Source organism: Oryctolagus cuniculus, chromosome 6 (genome assembly GCF_964237555.1).
Source record: "Oryctolagus cuniculus chromosome 6, mOryCun1.1, whole genome shotgun sequence".
NCBI lineage: Eukaryota > Metazoa > Chordata > Mammalia > Lagomorpha > Leporidae > Oryctolagus > Oryctolagus cuniculus.
The window spans coordinates 31,173,788-31,193,488 of NC_091437.1; the positions used below are offsets into that span (position 1 = coordinate 31,173,788).

A 19,701-nucleotide genomic window follows, 5' to 3' on the forward strand; every position below is an offset into this window, starting at 1 on the left:
ATGGTGAGCCGGGGAGCAATGTTCAGCACGCTCTGCCTCCTGGCTCCACCTCCCTGACCGGGGTGAGGTTGAAGGGACACATATGCCCACCTCAGCCTCAGTAAAGAGGAGAGAGGCTGTGAAAGCTAAGCCACAGCCAAGCTCAGTCTCACCTTCTCATTTCTAACCCATGATTCCTCTACCTCAGTGTACTGAAGAATCTTTGGGGAAAATTTTAAAGCATGTAACCAGGTAGTCCCCACTTTGCTAGATAGTTCTGATATGACCGCTGGAGACCTTTATTTTTTAAAATGGCAAAGTCAGGTAATTCTGAAACAGGTGCTCTATTCCATAAGAAGGCTTTTTTTTTTTTTTTTTTTTTTTTGACAGGCAGAGTGGACAGTGAGAGAGAGAGACAGAGAGAAAGGTCCTCCTTTGCCGTTGGTTCACCCTCCAATGGCTGCCGCGGCCAGCGCACTGCGGCCAGCTCACCGTGCTGATCTGATGGCAGGAGCCAGGTACCTATCCTGGTCTCCCATGGGGTGCAGGGCCCAAGTACCTGGGCCATCCTCCACTGCACTCCTTGGCCACAGCAGAGAGCTGGCCTGGAAGAGGGGCAACCGGGACAGAATCCGGCACCCCAACCGGGACTAGAACCCGGTGTGCCGGCACCGCAAGGCGGAGGATTAGCCTAGTGAGCCGCGGCGCCGGCCCATGAGAAGGCTTTCTAAAGAGTTTGAAAGGAATGAGGCTTAGCCAGCATGCTAATGCAGCAGGAACAGCTGCCCAGACTTCAGTGTGAGATGACCAACTTGTGTTCTTTCTAATGACCTCAGTAGAAGCCACCCTTTCCTGAGTGAGCACGGCTCTGTTGACACTATCACAGTCCTCAGCAAGCAGAATGAAATCAGGGCTCTGGGAGCACCTTGCCCCATATTTTCCGTGGGTTAGGGTCGAAGGTGGGACCCCAGCATGGAGTGGGTCTGAGTCTACTTGTTCTAACGCAGAGCTGGTTAAGCTGCAGCACCCTCTGAGCCCTCTGGAAAGCTGGGTAAAGCAGATTGCTGGGCCCCATCCCCTGAGTTTCTGATTCTGTGGGTCTGGGGTGGCCCCTGAGAACTCGCATTTCTAGCAAGTACCCAAGTGATGCTGATGCCATTTGAGAACAGCAGTCTGAGAGTCAGCTGTTGAGTCTTCTTTTGGGAACTGGATGCTGTGTCTCTGTAGCAGTCCTAGCCACTCCCACAGGACAGTTTAGAAAAGCATTCTTTTTGGGGGCCGGTGCTGTGGCATAGCGGGTAGAGCCGCCGTCTGCAGTGCCGGCATCCCATATGGGCGCCAGATCGAGTTATGGCTGCTGCACTTCCGATCCAGCTCTCTGCTATGGCCTGGGAAGGCAGGACGGCCCAAGTGCTTGGGTTCCTGCACCCATGTGGGAGACCCAGAAGAAGCTCCTGGCTCCTGGCTTTGGATTGGCACAGCTCCGGCCGTTGCAGCCATCTGGGGAGTGAATCAGCAGATGGAAGACCTCTCTCTGCCTCTCCTCTCTCTGTGTAACAGTGACTTTCAAATAAATAAATAAATCTTTAAAAAAGCATTCTTTTTCTTTCAGTTGTTGTTTAGACAATAAGTACATGGCAAACGGCCAGTGAAATTGCTGTTAAGTCAGTTGTTAAGGGTCTTCAGGTGTTACTTCTTTGGCATTTGAAGTTGTTTTTTTAAATTTTATTTATTTATTTGAGAGGTAGAGTTACAGAGGGAGACAGAGAGACAGAGACAGAGAGAAAGGTCTTCCATCCCCTGTTGCACTCCCCAAATGGCCGCAAGGGCCTGCCATCTTCTCCAGGCAGAAAGAACACTTCTCCCTTCATCTGTTATAACAATGCTGAACTGTTGTACTGTGCCTCTACTCCAACTAAGCAATAGTTAGCAAAATGCCTCAGTTCTGTCTAACCAGACGCCAAGGAAATGACCCAGCCCCTCTGCCTTCTTCCTCATATGGCTTGGTGTAAGAATTCCAACTAGGGCTGGATTTCAGGTCCCCTATGGTGATAGCCCTGTGACTGTCTTGCGGGACTCTGAGGTTTACTGAGACCAGGAGCTTTGTCATCCACCCCAGGCAGCGGACAGCCTGCTGCTAAGGAGGGTCTATTCCAGCCGCAGCTTGCCTGCTTCTTCCCCAGGACTTGCAGGGTGGCCTGCTGGGCTATTCTGCGTGAGCAGAAAGAACATCAGCGAGGGTCAAAGGAGCAGGATGGCCGTGTGAAGTCTCAAAAGGGTGTGATGGCAGTTCTCTCAGCAAAACGAAGTGGGCAACCTTGGAGTTAACCGTCCCTGGTGGCTTCAACTGTTCTCTCCTGGTACATTGGGTACATTCTGCAGATCTCCATTCCCAGCCACAAGGATCTGAGGCCTCTTCTTCTGCAGGGTTCAAATTACAGTTTGATTGGAGGCATCTCATAATAGCACTTCAACTGGCCTTCTGGGTGAGTTCTTTTCCTCTCACAGTCCTCAAGCCAGGAGCATGAAAAACATTGCTGGTCTCTCAGAAAGCCTTCCTTTGCTCCCTTAGGACTGGGTGGTTGGTGCTGGAGCTCAAGCCCTGGGAGAGAAATACACTGTACCAGGTAACCAAAGCAGTGTGGCTTGACCACTATGAAATTAGTGTTCTCAGCTGCCAGACATATTTAGAGCCCTGTACTGGACAGGATGATAGAAAAAGATAGAATGGGATATCATCCTCCAAAGTGTCACATATGTTTAGAACCTCAGAAAGTGCGAGTGGGCTCTGAGCCCTATTATGCGCCTAACTTCATTTCTTTCTCATCAGTGGGAGACTGTGGAGCAGGCATGCAGGCTTCCATCTTTGACAACAGTGCAGGTCCTTGCTCTGCCACTCACTAATGAGGTTTCCCAAGATCCCTGATTTTCCAGGTAGGTTTTGTAATATAGATTGGTTCTGAGTGTAAAACAATTGTGTATTAAGCTCTTAGCACAGGAATGCACAGTGACACTCAATAAGTTGTAGTTATTTTCACCATCTAGCCATTACAGAAACACAATGAAGGTTCACGATCCTTTTTCCCCCAAATATGCATTTTGAATATGATTTCAGAGTTCATGGCTTTCCTGGATTCCCACCCGGAGACACTGGAGCCTCTGGGCTCCAGATCATTTTGGTACAAACTGTGTTCCACACATACTGTCGTCGGTTCACCATTAAGGGAATTGGGTGTGGCTGTGTATTTCTCCCTCTATCCTCACATGATGTGTTAGTGGGCTTTCACACGTATTTTTTATGATGAGTTGAAGGTGAACTCCTATGTAGCCACCTGGCCCTTGCAGATCTAGCCACATTCATTCACCCCAGTTCCCAATGACATGGCCTGCAAAATGCAAAGCTTTTCCTATGAATCCCTGTGGCTGGCCCTTATCTTTCTCCGTGGTTTCTCCCTGGTCCCTGTGGGTGTGCTCTGTGACACCCTCTACATAGCACTCAGATCCGGTACTGGTTTTTGCAAGAAATCTACATTGAATATCTTGTGATGGACTTGGTGAAGGGCCACATTGTGAAAGAGAGTGCTTCCCTGTCTTGATGGCCCCCCTCCTCTCTCTCTGGCACAGTAACAGGATTTCTCCCTTTGCCTCTGACGGTGTCTAGGAACCCTCACCCTGGGTCTGTAGAATACTTTAAAGCCCCTTGGAGATCAGCAGATCCTGGGATGGGCTCACTCTGATATTCCCTCCTCTGCCTAAAGATGAGAAATGCCAAAAAAGGAAACACTTGTCTCTGTCCCCTCCCTGTGTTTTCATGAACTAACCTCATGTTGGGGAAGGAAGACCGAGGAATGTCACCACAGCTGCACAAGCTCTGCCACAAGCTGTTGTCTGTCTCATGGGCCCATCCAATTTCCAAAGGGAATCATTCCATTCCCTTAAAATCATTTACTACCTCTCACAATTGCTCGGATTCTTCCATCTCCCTCCCAGCTATGTAAAAGAGATTTAAGAATCTATGCCTTGGGGCTGGCGTTGTGGCTTAGCAGCTAAAGCTGTTGCCTGCAGTGCTGGCATCCCATATGGGCGCCGGTTCGAGTCCCGGTGACTCCACCTCTGATCCAGCTCTCTGCTGTGGCCTGGGGAAGCAGTGGAAGATGGCCCAAGTCCTTAGGCCCCTGCACCCACGTAGGAGACCCAGAAGACACTCCTGCTTCCTGGCTTCAGATCATCGCAGCTCTGGGGGAGTGAACCAGCAGATGGAAGCCCTCTCTCTCTCTCTGCCTCTGCCTCTCTGTAACTCTGCCTTTCAAATAAATAAATAAATAAATCTTTAAAAAAAATCAATAAGAATCTATGCCTCATTGGGTTATTTGTTACTCACCTGTGTGCTACCCCCTGCAAGTACATACACTCGCATGCCTTTTTCCTCTGTTAATCTGTCTATTGTCATTTCATCCCATGGAACCTTTAGAAGGCGGGGGCGGGGGGGAAGCTTTCCCCCTCACCCCTGTACCGCATTCCTATCTGGTCCTAGGCAACTTCTGGGCCTATCAGGGCACTGCTTTCTATCCCATTCATTCATCAAGAATATTTTTTTCAAACAAATAACGTTTACTGTTTCTTTTCTAAGAGAAATTCAGTGAACAATTGTCTCCTTCTCATTCTTTACAAACTAATGTCCTTTGTGACATTCTGGTCCCAGGTCCTGGGGCAGAGCCCATGACATACTAAATGTTGACCTGTTGAATGAGAGAAGAAGGGAGGGAGAGAGGAAGGCAGGAGGCAGTCACCGACTTTGTCCTAGTTCCAGACTGTGTTGCACTGACCAGCGCAGACACTGTGATTTGTAACACTTATCCTCCTCTTTCTTATCCCGGAGAGCGCTGTTACGACTCTTTTTTTCTTTCATTCCCAGTATCAGCAAATTTTACCCAAGCCAATTTCCAGCCCTCAAAATAGATTTGCCCTGTGATTCTTCCATGGTATGTGTGAAGTAAGAAGAGTTCACAGCTCTCTTCAGGGTCCACTCGTAGATAATTTCTGAACTCAGAGGGCATCAAGGAACCACAGGTGTGATGACTTTGCTTTCCCTAGCAGAGTGTCTCTTCTTCACCCAGGGCAAAAATTAATCAATTTCTATGTCTGTCTCTTCTTGGACATAATTTTTCCCTCTGACAACTTTTGCTTAGAGTAACCATCTCTTCACTGCCCCTAAGCTGTAATCCTTCTTCTAGGGTTTTCCATTTTTGGAAATAATTCACTGGGATTTGTGGATGAGCGAAAAAAAATTCTGAAAAGAAATATAAATATAAATATGTTCCCTATTTCTTTCTTTTTAAAATGATTTATTTACTTTATTTGAAAAGTGGAGTTACAGGAAGAGAGAAAGTGAGAGAAAAAGAGGGAGGGAGGGAGGGAGAGAGAGAGAGAGAGAGAGAGATTCCCTCCACTGGTTCATTCCCCAAATGGCCACAAAGGGGAGGGTTGAGGCAGGCCAAAGCCAGGAGCATGGAACTCCATCCAGGTCTCCCATGGTGTACAGGAGCCCAAGGACTTGGTTCATCTTCCACTGCTGTCCCAGGCATATTAATAGGGAACTGTGTTGGAAATGGAACAGCCCAGACTCAAATCAGTGCCCCTATGGGACGCTGGTGGCTTAACCTGCTGCCCCAGAACTCCAGCCCCTTGAGCAATGTACTTCTGCTACAATTAGACTAGACTCAGGTTTTCACTTTGGCTGCTTTTGAAATCAAAGACTAGTAGCAATATCCAAGGGCTAGACAGAGTTTACACATTGTAACGCCATTCTTCCTTGTATATGACTTTTGCACAGACAGGTGTGCCGTTTGGTGAAGGGAACCATACCACAGATTGTAAAGAGGGCAGTAGTACGGTCACAGTTAAGACTCTAAAATACAGACTTAGATTAAACTCCAGATTCCACACAAGTTCTCCAGAATCTCTGTTAGCTATGAAATGAATCCATTGCCAAGGAAATCCTCCCTACCTTTCAGAATTGCCCGAGCCCCCTAAACCAGTTTGAGTAGGACTGGCAATGCGACACATCACAGTAGAGGCTGAACTTCTTCTGAAATTATAAAGAAAACAGTGTCATTTGGATCAAGGTTTTGATCCCAGGTTGGGAGCAGCATCTGCTAATAGTGTCCTTGTTGGCAGAGGCCTGGGGTGACATGGAGACATGTGAGCAAACGAAAGTACAGGGGAGGCCAATCCAATGCGAGTTTTAGTGGCAATCACCCATTAATCAGATTTATCCAAATCACCTCTTAAAAGGTTATCACTTAGATTCACTTCCTAATAGCTCAGAATTGGGCTTCAATTTCCCCATGATGGTCAGGGGGACAAACCATGGTCATCCATAACACTAACCCTGACAGTAAATTCCTACATGTCCGGATTTCTCCCCACATTGCCAAATGCCAACTTCCCCTACAAACTTCACAACACTTTAATCTGTTTTTCACCAAGATACAGTTTATTCAACTTTAATATTTTAATTGTCATTTTTCTACAGAACAATCAGTAACTTCGTAAAAGGTTCGTTTTCTGTTTGTAAATGTTTCATGTTAGAGAAAAAAGAAATCCCTGACACTCGGTGCTAAACACTCTTTGCGCTGGAGTGCATGATTGTAGAGGGGTGAAGGTGCCATTGGGGACACCCATATCCCACACTGGAGTGAAGCTGAGCTTCGAGATGTGAGTGTGGGAAAGAACCATAAGGTTACTGGCATTTGAGCTCTGGGAACCCAGGCACATCACTGTGCCGAGAGACAAATCTACAGTTATGAGTCTGGGACCCTCACTCACTCATTTTTGTGCTAGTAGCCCTGAGCAAAATATCCAGCCTGAAAGAGATTAATCATTCATCAGCTCAGCTACAGGATTCCTCATTTAGAAAAAAATATCCTTAGATTTGGGAGTGAGCCTGCTTTGATTCAGAATACAAATGCGTTGATCTTTACAGACTGGAGGACTGAATGAGTCACCCAGGTGGCACTACAACATGTTACCAGTGTGAAGAGACATGCTTTCCCTGAACAAGTCTACTGTATCGACTTGGATGGATATTCTAATGAAACACTTGGGAATGGTCTGAGGTACGGGAGCAGTTGCATTAGCTGGTTAAATGGCCTTCTACAAAGCATGATCCCATTTGTTTTGGGAGGTCCTCTCTTTTGCTGTCTCCAATGACTCTTTTCCCTTCCTAGTCTCATGCAGGTTCCTGCCTCTTTGCTGCATAAATGCTGAACAAATATTTAGAGCATCTTTGTTTAAATGCATGCTAACTACCAGTTCTTCTGTTGGATCCATATGGATCCCACTCCCATCATGAACCTAGATCACTTGTAGCAGCTCTGTGCAGTGATGCCACATCCATTAATGGAATTATTCTCATTAATTTATGCCATGCACAGAGACCAAGCTGTCAAAGTTCAAGCATTAGAAGAGACTTGAATTAGATTTGATTATTTTAAAATTCTACCTGCAGGAACTTGTTGGGGGGTCAGAGGGAAAAGGAGAAGCCACGTGTCTCAGAGAGCCCTGAGAATGTCTAAATAAATAGATAAGAATCTTGTTCACTTAGCATTTTCAGTATTAGAAAGAAGCTACACCAAAATGAGGCTTGCGAATTGTGTGTTCTTTCTATTAAGAGTAAAGAGATTCTATACACTGATGTCTGCCCAGACTTCATGACTGGTGCAGAAAGATGTTCAGATTGGGTTGGGCAGTGTCTCACCATAGACTCTAAATGATTAGGCTGGAAAATATCAAGGAAGAATCAATTTCTCCTTAAATGCCCTCTACAGGATTATTTAATTTGTCTGCAAAATGTTAGAGTACTTTTAATAGCATCCTGCTGTCTGCCTTGTGAATGCCTACTCATCCTTCAAAACCCACTTAGGTACCCATGTCATTGACCAAAAAAGCAACACCAATCCTCCCCTTTCTCTAGAATTAGCCTACAGTTTCCATGTGGGGCTACTGCCACTTGCACCAGACTGAATCGTCACAAGGTCATTGGCAGGTTCTTTTTGAGGTCTTTGAGTCTAGGTATTAGTTTCATTTATCTCTGGGTCATTGTTTTAACATAGAATTTGGCACATTGCAAATGTTTGGTATGGATCTGATTAATAAAGAAGCGCCTAAGTACATTTTTTTATTCTAAAACTTCTGGTAGCCATGAATAAATGTCCTGGTTTTCTTTCAGGCTACAGGTCATGGGTTAGCTATTTTAATCTAATTAAATTATTTCATGGATGAGCTCATTGAGTTTAAATAATTCTCCCAAGGCTGTAGAATTTTGAAAATGGCTCAGTCACGATAAAGACACAAGCATCCAAGGACACAGGACTCTGATTCTGTTGCTCTTTCTTTCTTCCAACAAAACAAAATAACAACAACAAGAAAACCAAACCAACCAAACAAAAAGCAGCTAACACATGTCCGGAACAGAAGGTTAAAGAACAAACAAAATTTCTCCAAAATTCAACCACTCCAAGACAACCAACATTATCATTTTGGGAAATATCCCTTTCATTTGTGTATATGTGTTTATGGATATAATTTTACAAATGTAACCAGCTATCAAATGGTACTCTTCAACTTGTCGTAAAATTCTAGCAGAGGCTTCAAAGTTCAGGAAGACAAGTGCTCAAATATTCTAAAGGGGGCTAGAACATTCTCAAGGGCTGGCCAAAAGGTTCTCATCTGCTTGTCTGCAATCAACATGCAACCCCTCCTCCAGCCCTTGTTAAGTGAGTGGCTGGAGCTACATCCTGGGGAAAACCATTTGACATAGGGAAAGCACAGGAAGCAATGTCATGGCAGGGCTCTTCCCATGAGTTCAGGCGAGGGATCCAAGAGATGCGAGGTCCCATTCCCAGGGATGTGCCTTGTTGTTGAAGAAAACACAGAGGCTTTTCCTGCTCTGCTCCCTGGCAAAAATATGACAGGTGTATGTGGCCCCAGAGTCTGGAGACAGTCTGGGCCCTGTCTTTCTCAGGCAGAATCCCAAAGCCCCCCTTCAGGGAGAGGAAGGATTGCAGCAGGACTGGCTCCATGCCTAGGCTAGGGCCAGCGGAATTTTCTTTTGTCATATGGATGCCATTAGGAGCACCACATACCAGTTGTCCTGGAAGGAGCCCACCTTCGCCAGCCTGAGGAGGGAAGAGTAAATGGCAAGGAGAGCAAGCGAAGGGATGAGGAGGTCTGTGTCTCCCTTGTCTCTTGCAGGGCCATGAACCTCAGGTTAAAGCTGAGTGGGGTGGAAGGGAAGGGCAGAAGCTTTACTTGAGGTGTGAGATTGAAAATCGCCATATGTTTTCAAATCGAACACAAGTGAAAACAGTGAGAGGTTCCAAGGCATTATTTGGAGGACCCAGTGAAATGCCACCCGGATCCCTGTCAAGGAGCACTTGTTGCCCCAGCCACTGGGAAAAGCTGTCAAGAGAGAACACTCTGGCATCAGCCTCCTTTGGAGAGGATCGCAGATGGAGACCTTGCCCAAGGTCACCAGGCCCCTCCCACAACCAGAGTCTGAGCTTGGGGGAGGAGAGGCTCTACGACTGCAGTACCTGCTGCTGGCATTTTTGCTCTAGGGCTGCATAAATGTGGCCACGTTGTCACTGGCCTGCTCTGCAGCTCATCTGCTTTCCTTGCCAAGTCTACTTCTCTTTCCTCCTTAACAGCTGTTGACCCCAAGAGCTCTTCCTAATAAACATTCTACAACTAGACCCATCTCAGAGTCCGATTCCTGCAGAATCTAACTTGAAACAGTTGTCAAAAGAGGTGAGATCAGACCAGGCATGGTGGAAGAAAGAAATACATATTTCTGTCTCATACCCTGTTGATTTCTGTATTGCTATAAAAACATAAATGAAATCGTATTAGACATTACTTCCCATAAACATTTTTTGAATCTACTAAGTGCTATAAAATTCTTTCTTGTTAGTGAGTTTTCAGATCTATCATCCTTTTAAGTGGCTGCATTATATTCTTCCTAATGAAATGTAGTATGTTTTAATTAAGGCTCCTAGTTTAAACTTACAGGTTGGTATGGTAAAACGACACCTTTGTGATATATTCCCAGGAGTGGGATTATTGTGCTAAACGTATTTACTTTACACATAAGACAACTAGCACTGCATAATGGCAGCTTTATATTAATTTATACTTCAAGTAAGTGTGGATAAATCTCCACATTCTCACCAACACCTGCCATTGTCAGTTCTTTTCATTGCTTGTAATCTATTAGGTAGCACTGCTATATGTATGCATATATGTCTGAATGTATGTTTGTGTTCATTTTTGATTCCTGGAGAAATTGAAAATATCTTCATATACATATTGGACAACCTGACTTCTTCACCTTGGGCCAGGCTATTCTTTCTTGACATCATAATTTTATTAGAAGCTTTTAATTTTCATTGTTAAATTAGAGGTACTCCTTATATATAAAGAATATTTTACCCTTTATCTGAAAAATACTTATGTGGCTTGTTGCTTTTCTCTCAATTTTGACAAACATGAATTTATTTATTTATTTATTTATTTGAAAGGCAGAGCTAGACAGTGAGAGAGAGAGAGAGAGAGAGACAGAGAAAAAGGTTTTCCTTCCGTTGGTTCACCGCCAAAAGGCTGCTACGGCCGGTGTGCTGTGCCTATCTGAAGCCAGGAGCCAGGTGCTTCCTCCTAGTCTCCCATGCAAATGCAGGGCCCAAGGACCTGGGCCATCCTCCACTGCCTTCTCGGGCCACAGCAGAGAGCTGGACTGGAAGAGGAGCAACCGGGACAGATCTAGCGCCCCGACCGGGACTAGAACCCAGGGTGCTGGTGCACAGGCAGAGGATTAGCCAAGGGAGCCATGGCACCGGCCCAAAGATGAATTTTGACATATGGAATATTTTGATCTTGTTTTGGCCCATCTGTAGGTCTTTTTCTTTATGGATTTTTTAGTTGATATTCTATCACCATAACAACCATCTAATTTGTACTACTGATTTCCTTAAAAAGTTCTTTTCTTAACAGGTCAAATTAAATATTTGCCTAGTTCTAAATTATTAGCATCAAAATTTGTAATTGTTAAAGTTCCGTGGTCCATACTGGTACTACTCAAACACAGGTGACCTGACCATGCCTAAACACTATTGCTTTGAGTGCCACTGTTATTAACGCAGCCCTACCCCTTTTCCTTATTGAGGTTAATGGACGATTTTGAAGCAATAGTCCTGGTGACTCTCCCAGGTCACAGTCCTTATGAGTCAGCAGCTCCAAGACTGCATTTTATGGACTCTCAGGACCTCCAAAGGCTTGGCTTCTTCCAGAAACTTAGGATGGTTACTCCTATCTTGCAGGGTTACAGGGAATATCAATAATGTAAAATCCAGAACATCAAAGCCATCCGGGGTAACCATTTTTTAATGCTTTTTAAAAAATTCTTTTTCTGCTTCTCCTTCTTCTTCTTCTTCTAACGTTTATAGTTTGCGAAAATAATGTGAATGAGTGCTACACAGCCCACAGCCTCATACACACAATGACAAATCCAAAAGCTCCATAAACCGAAAACTTTTTGAAATTTTGTGACAAACTCATTAAGTGAACTGACATGAAAGTATTAGTTGTTTCTAATGATCCAGTTTACCTTGACTTCAAGTTTTCATATGTTGTACTGTAGAATTAATGTATTCAATTTGGGCACTGCCCTTTTTTTTAAACATGAGAAATTCCAAATCCTGAGGTTAATCTTGTCCCAAGGACTTCACAGAAGGGACTGTGGACTTGCACAGTGCAATTTCCTTAGAAGACTCTGAGTCATGTAGTTAGAGTGCCCTTCTGTCACTAATGCTGATATCAGCAAAGCAACATCAATGATCATGTTGAATTGGTGCTCCTGCGGCAGGCCTTGTGGTGCAGTGGCTTAAGCCACTGCCTGCAATGCTGGTTTGAGTCCTGGCTGTTCTACTTCTCATCCAGCTCCTTGCTAATGCTCCTGGGAAATCAGCAGAAGATGGCACAAGTGTTTGGGCCCCTGCACACGTGTGGGAGACCTGGATGAAGCTCCTGCTGGCTCCTGGCTTCTGATTGGCCCAGCTCTGGCCATTATGTTCATTAAAGGAATGAACCATGGAAGACCTCTCTCTTTCTCTCTCTCTCTCTCTCTCTCTCTCTCTCTCTCAAATAAACAAATAAATTGTGTGGGACGACAGCAATGTGGATGCCAGCACCAGTCAGTTTATGCTACAACTTGGAATAGTAGGTCCAATGTAGCTGTATCTTGGTTTTTATTTTCCAAGGAAAAAGAGAGAAAATCAGAGATGTATGTGAACACACCTGGCTTTATTCACTAAAAACAATCATGTGTCCAAATAAAGTGTATCTGTGGGCTAGATTCCATCTCCAGACCATCCGTGTGCATCACCTGTCTCAGCATCTTAGGCTCTAGATGCCTGTGAGCTGGATTAGCGTCCTTAGCAGTCTGATAAACTTGTTACTCAGGGCCCCTACTTTGAATACTGGATGACATAATGGGAGACAGAAATGTTTCTTCCGTAAATCATGTTATTTTCAACTGAGGGGATAGTTTTGGCAGTGGCTCAAGGATTCACTTCTGGAAACCAGACATCTCTTCCTGTGCTTGTTAGTGTTTTTGGCTAATCTTGATAGAAATTAAGTTGATGGGAGCAAACTGAAATGGATATTCAAGGCCTAATCCTAGGGCTTTATAAACCCTTATTTCTGAAGTGAATCCTAACCTGAAATCCACCTCTTTCCATTGCTTTTATCTGGACTTTTCAGAGTAGTAGAAGGCACTCGTGCATTTAACACTGTTTCATTTGGCCAACAGAACCCATGAGATCAATTTGTTCTGTTAATAAATGACAGACACTGCAGGATGGAATCTGTTCACTCATTTCTATGGCAGCAGATTTGCAAAGCCAGTAAAGGAGACAACTGTCCACATTTACAGTGCTGCGGTTTTTGCCTGCAACAAAAGGCACTGGATGCCCATTAATGCACTGGATGCAACTTCAGCTGCTGGCAAGACTCAAACCAGTTCCTCATATTTCTGTGAGTGTAAGTCTAATACGTAATAATACATGTGGTGCTACATCTAATGCAGACTGCAGTGTGGGAATACTTCACAAAGGTAAATATAAAACATCCAATTTGCCTATCCTCAAAGTGTAGAGAAAAAGACTGTAGCCTTCCCAGAGGGACAAGACAAAGAACTCAAAGAACAGAACAGCAAGTGAAGAGGACACAGTAGTGAAGACAGTGAAACGAAAGCCCTTAGGCGCCGGTGGGCACAGGCACCGCTCTGGATCGGGCAGGCAGGGACTCCTGTGTCCTCGTTTACGTCTCTCCAGTCCTCAGCTCTGTATTCCAAGAAGTGGAAACTGATAAACAGAAATAACTGCTTGGTGGGATTGCGCCTGCTGCTCACTGCAGTTGCGTTTGAGAACTCGATTTGCCAGGCAGAGTTGAAAGAAAGCCCGATGAGAATGAGTAAGTCAGGAAAAATGTCCAAGGAATAATCACAGTTTAGTTTTAAGAGGCAATGAGGACTCAAAACAAGTCTGTGACAATATAAACAAAGATTAAAGATGGTGTCTGCTTATCTAAATGTCTCCAGCGAAAGAAACGAAAGAAACGTGGCCAACCTGGGTTCTAATGTGGTTAAGTAACTGTTGCTCTTCTTGTCTGTATCTTTTATAGCATGCTTATTTACCCGTTAACCCCTTGACAAAAAGAATCAGTGAGTTGCCTGAGATCATCACAGGGCAATTATTTGACAAGCTGCACTTCCTTAGGGGCTGGCACTCCGAAGGCAGATTATGGCATTTATCTCAAATATCAAATGAAGCAGCTCCAGTGTATTTCTGGAGACAAAGCCTGACATTGCCAGCTCCCACAAGCTAGGAAACTTAATTTTTTCCAAGGATTAAGAATCATTTCCCCCATAGTTTGGACTGCAGCTTTTTGCGCTCCACTGAAACTCTGCCTGTTAATGGGTTGGAGAGATACTGAGTTTAAAAAAGCCAACTTTATCAAATTTAAGGATTTTGATTTTTCTGTTTATATACATAATTATACACATAATTATGAACACATAATTTTGAAGGAATTCTGGAGATATTCTTGTCAAATTCACAAATCCGTTTCACCTGAACTTTGTAGGAATGGAGTGCTTTGCATTATTGTTGGGCTAATTCAGGTAGCATTTCATCTTTCTCGTTCATTTAGTATACGTAAAGCTACTGTCTAGAATCTTAAAAAAGAAAAAGCATTTGAGATTCTAAAGAAATGATGTCTTCTGAGCAGAAAAAAATGGCTCTGAAGTGGTCACTGAAATATCTGTGGAAAGTTATCTTGCTGGGGTGCTATGTATGATGCCAACAATACAGTGACGAATAGAGACAGCCCTGACCTCATGAAGCAGACAATCTGAGGATGAGACAGACAACAAAGCAGACACTGTAATGGTGGTAATGGCCATGAAAAAGAAGCTCAGGGCACAAGGGCAGGAGCCCAGTCTGGGAGCTGGGAACACCTTCCAGAAGGAAGTGACACTTCTGCACACAGCCGGAGCATGTGCAGAAAGTTGGTACAAAGGGAAAAGGGAGAGAGTGAGGCCATTCCGAATGTTCCAGGCCAGCTCCCGTTGGATTACAGATGAACCAGAGAAACGAAGCAGGAAAAACAGAAAACTGTACAATATAAACAAGCCAAGCCCCAGAGAGGCCAGAGCATGATGAACGGTAATAAAATACCTTCTATTTTAAGCTGGGGCATTTGGGGACCATTGTTCATGTGATGATAAATAAGCCAGCAATGAGGACTCCCAGTTTGCAAGTAAAAGTGACCTTTGTTAATAATGGGCCCGGATGTCATAGGTGCCCAGCTGAGCCTCGACCAGGGACCTCAGTGTCTCCAGACATTGATCTCAAGGAGAAAAAGCAAGAGTGGCAGGGAATGCTCTATGCGCAGGTGCCTGCATATCCACAGGTGTCTGGTGCTGCCTTCTCAGAAACGTGACTCGGCACAGGCCTGGCTCCTTGGCTGTCTTTTTCTCCACGGCCGCATGGAGGCCAGCACAGCACCAGTGTTTGGCAGCGCCTTGAGGGCTCCGCGGCCTGGTAGGAAGGGGAATGGCTTCAAGAAGAAGAACTGAGGGATCATTCTCAAAGTTACTGAAATATGGAGCAGTCCCGAGGAAGAGCTGGGTGGGCTCCTGTGTCTCATCTGACGGGTGAAGTTTTACGTCAGAGAAATGTCAGTCTCCATGTTCCTGGGCTCTCTTGCATCCACAACGCAGTTGTTCTATGTTTTTTTTTTTTTTCTTTCTACCTCCTTGTTCCTCATAATTCTTTCTTCCAGGAAAAGTATTCTAATTTCTCTAGACCATGATTTATTTAATAATTTTTCATTTTTAGCTGAACTATAATATTTCTGCTTATTTATGGGGCACAATATTATAATTTGATACATGTATACAATGTGTAATCACCAAATCATGGTAGTTTCTTTTCCATCTCCTTAAATATTATCATTTACATGTGTTGAGAACCTTTGAACTCTTTTCCTCTGGCTGTGCTGAGGTGTATAATGAATTACAGGCTACAGCTACCCTACTGTGCCACAGACCATGAGAACTCCTTCTCTGACTCTAGCTGCATTTTGGTGCCCATTATCCACTCTCTTTCCATGTCCCCAACTTTCTAGTTTCTTTTTTAAAAATTTTATCTAATATTCTACAAATTTCATGTATTTTATGTATACATATTTAGGATCATAGTGATTCTTCCCCTCATACCCTCCCTCCCACCCATGCTCCCACCCTTCTTTCTTCTTTCTCTCCCATTCTCACTAGTCAAAGTGATCAATTTCAGTTCACAATTGATCACACTGATAGGTCTAAGAGTCAAAGGGATCACATAAACAAGACTAGTGTCTGCTAATACTAACTGATAGAATTAAAAAGGAGAGAACGATTCAACATGGGAAGTGGGATACACAGCAGACTCATAGAATGGCAATGCCCTAAACAGCACTCTGGCCTCAGAATCAGCCCTTAAGGCATTTGGATCTGGCTGAAAAGCCCATGAGAGTATTTCAGGCATGGAAAGTGAAGACATTCTGGCAAAACAAAAAAACAAAAACAAAAAAACAAACAAACAAACAAACAAAAACCCTAAATGAAAGATCTCTGCGAGTGAGATCCTAGTGGAAAGAACAGGCCATCAAAGAAGGAGGTACCTTTGACTATGACCTTGTCTAAATAAGATCAGAGTCGGTGAACTCAAAAAGCTTCCATAGCCTTGGCAACTCATGACAAGAGCCTAGGGTGATTACGGATGCCATAAACAAGAGTGTCAATTGTTAAGTCAACAACAGGAGCCTAGGGTGATTACTGATGCCATAAACAAGAGTGTCAATTTGTTAAGTCAACAACAGGAGTCACTGTGCACTTACTCCTCATGTAGGATCTCTGTCCTTAATGTGTTGTACAATGTGAATTAATGCTATAACTAGTACTCAAACAGTATTTTACACTTTGTGTTTCTATGTGGGTGCAAACTGTCGAAATCTTTACTTAATCTATACTAAATTGATCTTCTGTATATAAAGATAATTGAAAATGAATCTTGATGCAAATGGAATGGGAGAAGAAGCAGGAGATGGGAGGGTTGCGGGTGGGAGGGAAGTTATGGGGGGAAAAAGCCATTGTAATCCATAAACTGTATTTTGGAAATTTATGTTTATTAAATAAAGATTAAAAAAAAGGAATACAGTCTTTTAACAATGTGACCTAATGTAAGGGCAAATGGTCCCCTTCAAAATAGAAACTTGATGGCCATCTAATTATGAAATTAGCCGTTTGGGTTTTTTTTTTCATAACCAGTGATTTATGGAGCCAGCATCCTACTGGGAAATAATTGCTTACCTCATTGTGGCATGTTTCTAGTTGACATTTTTAGAACAAATTGGTAACTTGGTCAATAATGACATGATATTGGATAATCATAGAATATTGAACTAGAAGGCGACTTAGTGACCATTTCTTGCAGCCCTTGTTAACACTGGCATTCTTCACTGTGTAGATACACCAATGCATGGCATTCTAATGCACTTTATTACATTTTAAAGAAAGGGCATTGTAATAATGTGAGTGATTGTAGGGATGCTCCTTTGTTGCTATGGGTAAGAACAAAAGGAAAAACATTAAATATTTTATTTGCCTGCAACAATTCTATAACTTTTTTTTTTCAGTTGGTTAAAAAATGGCAAAGCACTCTTTAACACGTGTGTTTTTTTCTTTTCAGTGGGTATACACGATAGGAGGTAGAGGGACGTATTTTAGGGAAGTTTGCAGATGACTTGGTGCTGCTAATAAGGCAGGGCCTGTACTAATCTGTAGCAGGCTAGTGTTTACGATGCTTGGCAGAAAAAGGTAGGGCTGCCTAATGAACAATGAAAATTTTGAAGATGACTTTTATAGTTGGGTTCGTTACTTAAATAAAAGCCAAATATCAAAATACTCGATTGTGAAACTAAATAATGTGTGGATTTTATGTATCTGATGCATCTGTAGATTTGAGGGATATGGATCACAGATGTTGTTTGGAACCAGCTGACATCCAAGGGAGTGTTTTAACAGCCAACAAGCTCTAAATATTAGCTAAAGTGCTTAGATTTTCTACCATAATATTGAATCAAATCCTCATTTCTTTTTCTTTTTAAAAGTACTGTGTAGCCTAAAGTCAATTTTGCCAGCTGGCTGGGTCTCAAATCTTCATACATTTTTATATACAGATTTTCAATTTTCAGCATGCAGATTTGCAATCTTCGGTTGAAGATTATGACTTCATCAACTGGCACTTGTAAAGATAGCCTTCACAATTGTAATTTGTTTTATTATTTCATGTTTCCTGCTCTTTGTCTCTAAAGAGACTGAGGCCTAGATAGCTGAGAAGGATTAAGCTTTTTAGTTTCTTTGGGTTTGGAAAAACTTTGGATATTTTACTTAAGTTCATTGGGTCAGATATTTCCATAGGGAAAAAATTTCATTATAATATAAATAATGGAATTCACACTTTTGCAACCATTCAGTTCTACTTAGAGATTCATGGCTTAATGGACAAGAAATATGATCTACTTTTGACGCAAAATCAAACAAAACAAAAAGTGGATTTCTTGCACTGAAATACCAAAAAAAATCTGTAAGAACAGACTTGAGGAACTCTGGCTCTTGACGCCTAGGAGCTGAATTTGAGAACTTGCAACAGCTTGACACCAACTTGAACTCTGGACCATTCTCAGGGTCTCTCAGCAAACAGCTGCAAAAAATATGTGAGCAGCTGAATGCCGAAGTATTTATTAACACCAAACAAATGGGTACATTTGGGAAAAATGGGAAATAATTTCACAAGTACTTGAATATGAAAGATTCTAACATTTTTGAACTAATTAGTTTTCAGTATGTCAATAACAGCATTTTGATGGACCTGAAATAAAATGACATTTTTGCGGAAAAACAGATTTATTGATTCTCTAGGTCAGTCTGGTGTTTTAAATTCGAAGTGTTTAAGTCTCCCACTATATAACGTACCAGTGTGGCCACAGTAAAGCCAGCCCTTGTGTAGGAAGATCGCTGTACATCTCTCCAGAGGAAATGTTGCATAAGGACTGGGTGACTCTTCCTACTGGAAGGGTTCCTGCCAGTGTTCCTACAGTTTTGGTAATGGTTGGTTATTACTTTCCAGGAACTGGGCTTTGATTACTCAAAAAAAGGCAGGGTGCCCTCTATAGCTGTAAAACTGGAGCCACTGCTGTTCTCAAGCAGGGTGGGGAATCTTTCTATCAGGGGCCGTGTAGATATTTATAATACTCAAGGGTCATGCAAAATTTTCAACCTAGAAATTAGCCTGCTACAGATTTATTGAATTTCCAGCCTTTCCGGTGGTTGCCTTGGCAGGGCCAGATTTTGAGGGCTCACACAGCCCGCAGTTTGGATGCTCCCACCCCCGCTTAGGACAAAAACTGAACTTGAATACGGCAAGTTCCGTGTCCTCAATTGAATACCAGCTCCAGTTTCCAGGTCACACTAGAAGGGTCTTGTAACCTTGTGCTCACTGCAGAGCGGTTTTCCTCTCTGGGCTTAGGTTCGCCCTTCCCTGGGTTGACATGTTTCTCAGAACTCACTCGGATTCTGCGTAAGACTATCTTGTACCAAATTCGCCTTTCCTGGACACACAATCCCACTGTGCGGATGCCAAGTCCTGCATGTGGTCTGAGAGCCATTGCAAGGGCCGGCCTGAAAAGCTAGGACCTGACTTCCCTTCATGAGTCATTCTGCCTTTTCCAATCCTCTGAATCAGTTTCTTCAAGATTCCAACTTCAACTAAAGAAACATTTATAGTAGATCTTCTACACTAGTGACTGTGCTGGATTGCAAAAGCTAGAAAAAGCTGTGTGCTCTGCTCTCACAGGCTGAAGGGAACTGCTGTGAAACTGAACAACTCCTACCATGTGCAGAAGTCCTAAGACAGATGACAGAGAGGAGCAAAGAGAAGAACCAGTAGCGAGGCTTGAATATTGTTCTCTCACTTCCCAGCCCCTGTCTTGCACAGACTATACAATTTTCTTCCTCTGTAAAACTAGAATAATAGTATCCTATACCTCAAGGATTATTGTGAGGAT

At 43.4% G+C, this 19,701-nt stretch overlaps 1 long non-coding RNA gene across 2 annotated transcripts in view; it reads right to left on the reverse strand.

The window, feature by feature from the left end:
- LOC103347907 (uncharacterized) overlaps positions 1–19,701 on the reverse strand; it is a 51,789-nt gene that overhangs the window by 17,746 nt on the left and 14,342 nt on the right. The window contains exon 1 of one of the 2 annotated variants that reach the window (XR_007918496.2): positions 5,987–6,067. The exons of the other annotated variant lie outside the window; for it this stretch is intronic. This is a non-coding gene — a long non-coding RNA (uncharacterized lncRNA). Of the gene's footprint in view, positions 1–5,986; positions 6,068–19,701 lie in introns of those variants that run through there. 2 annotated transcript variants of the gene reach the window in all.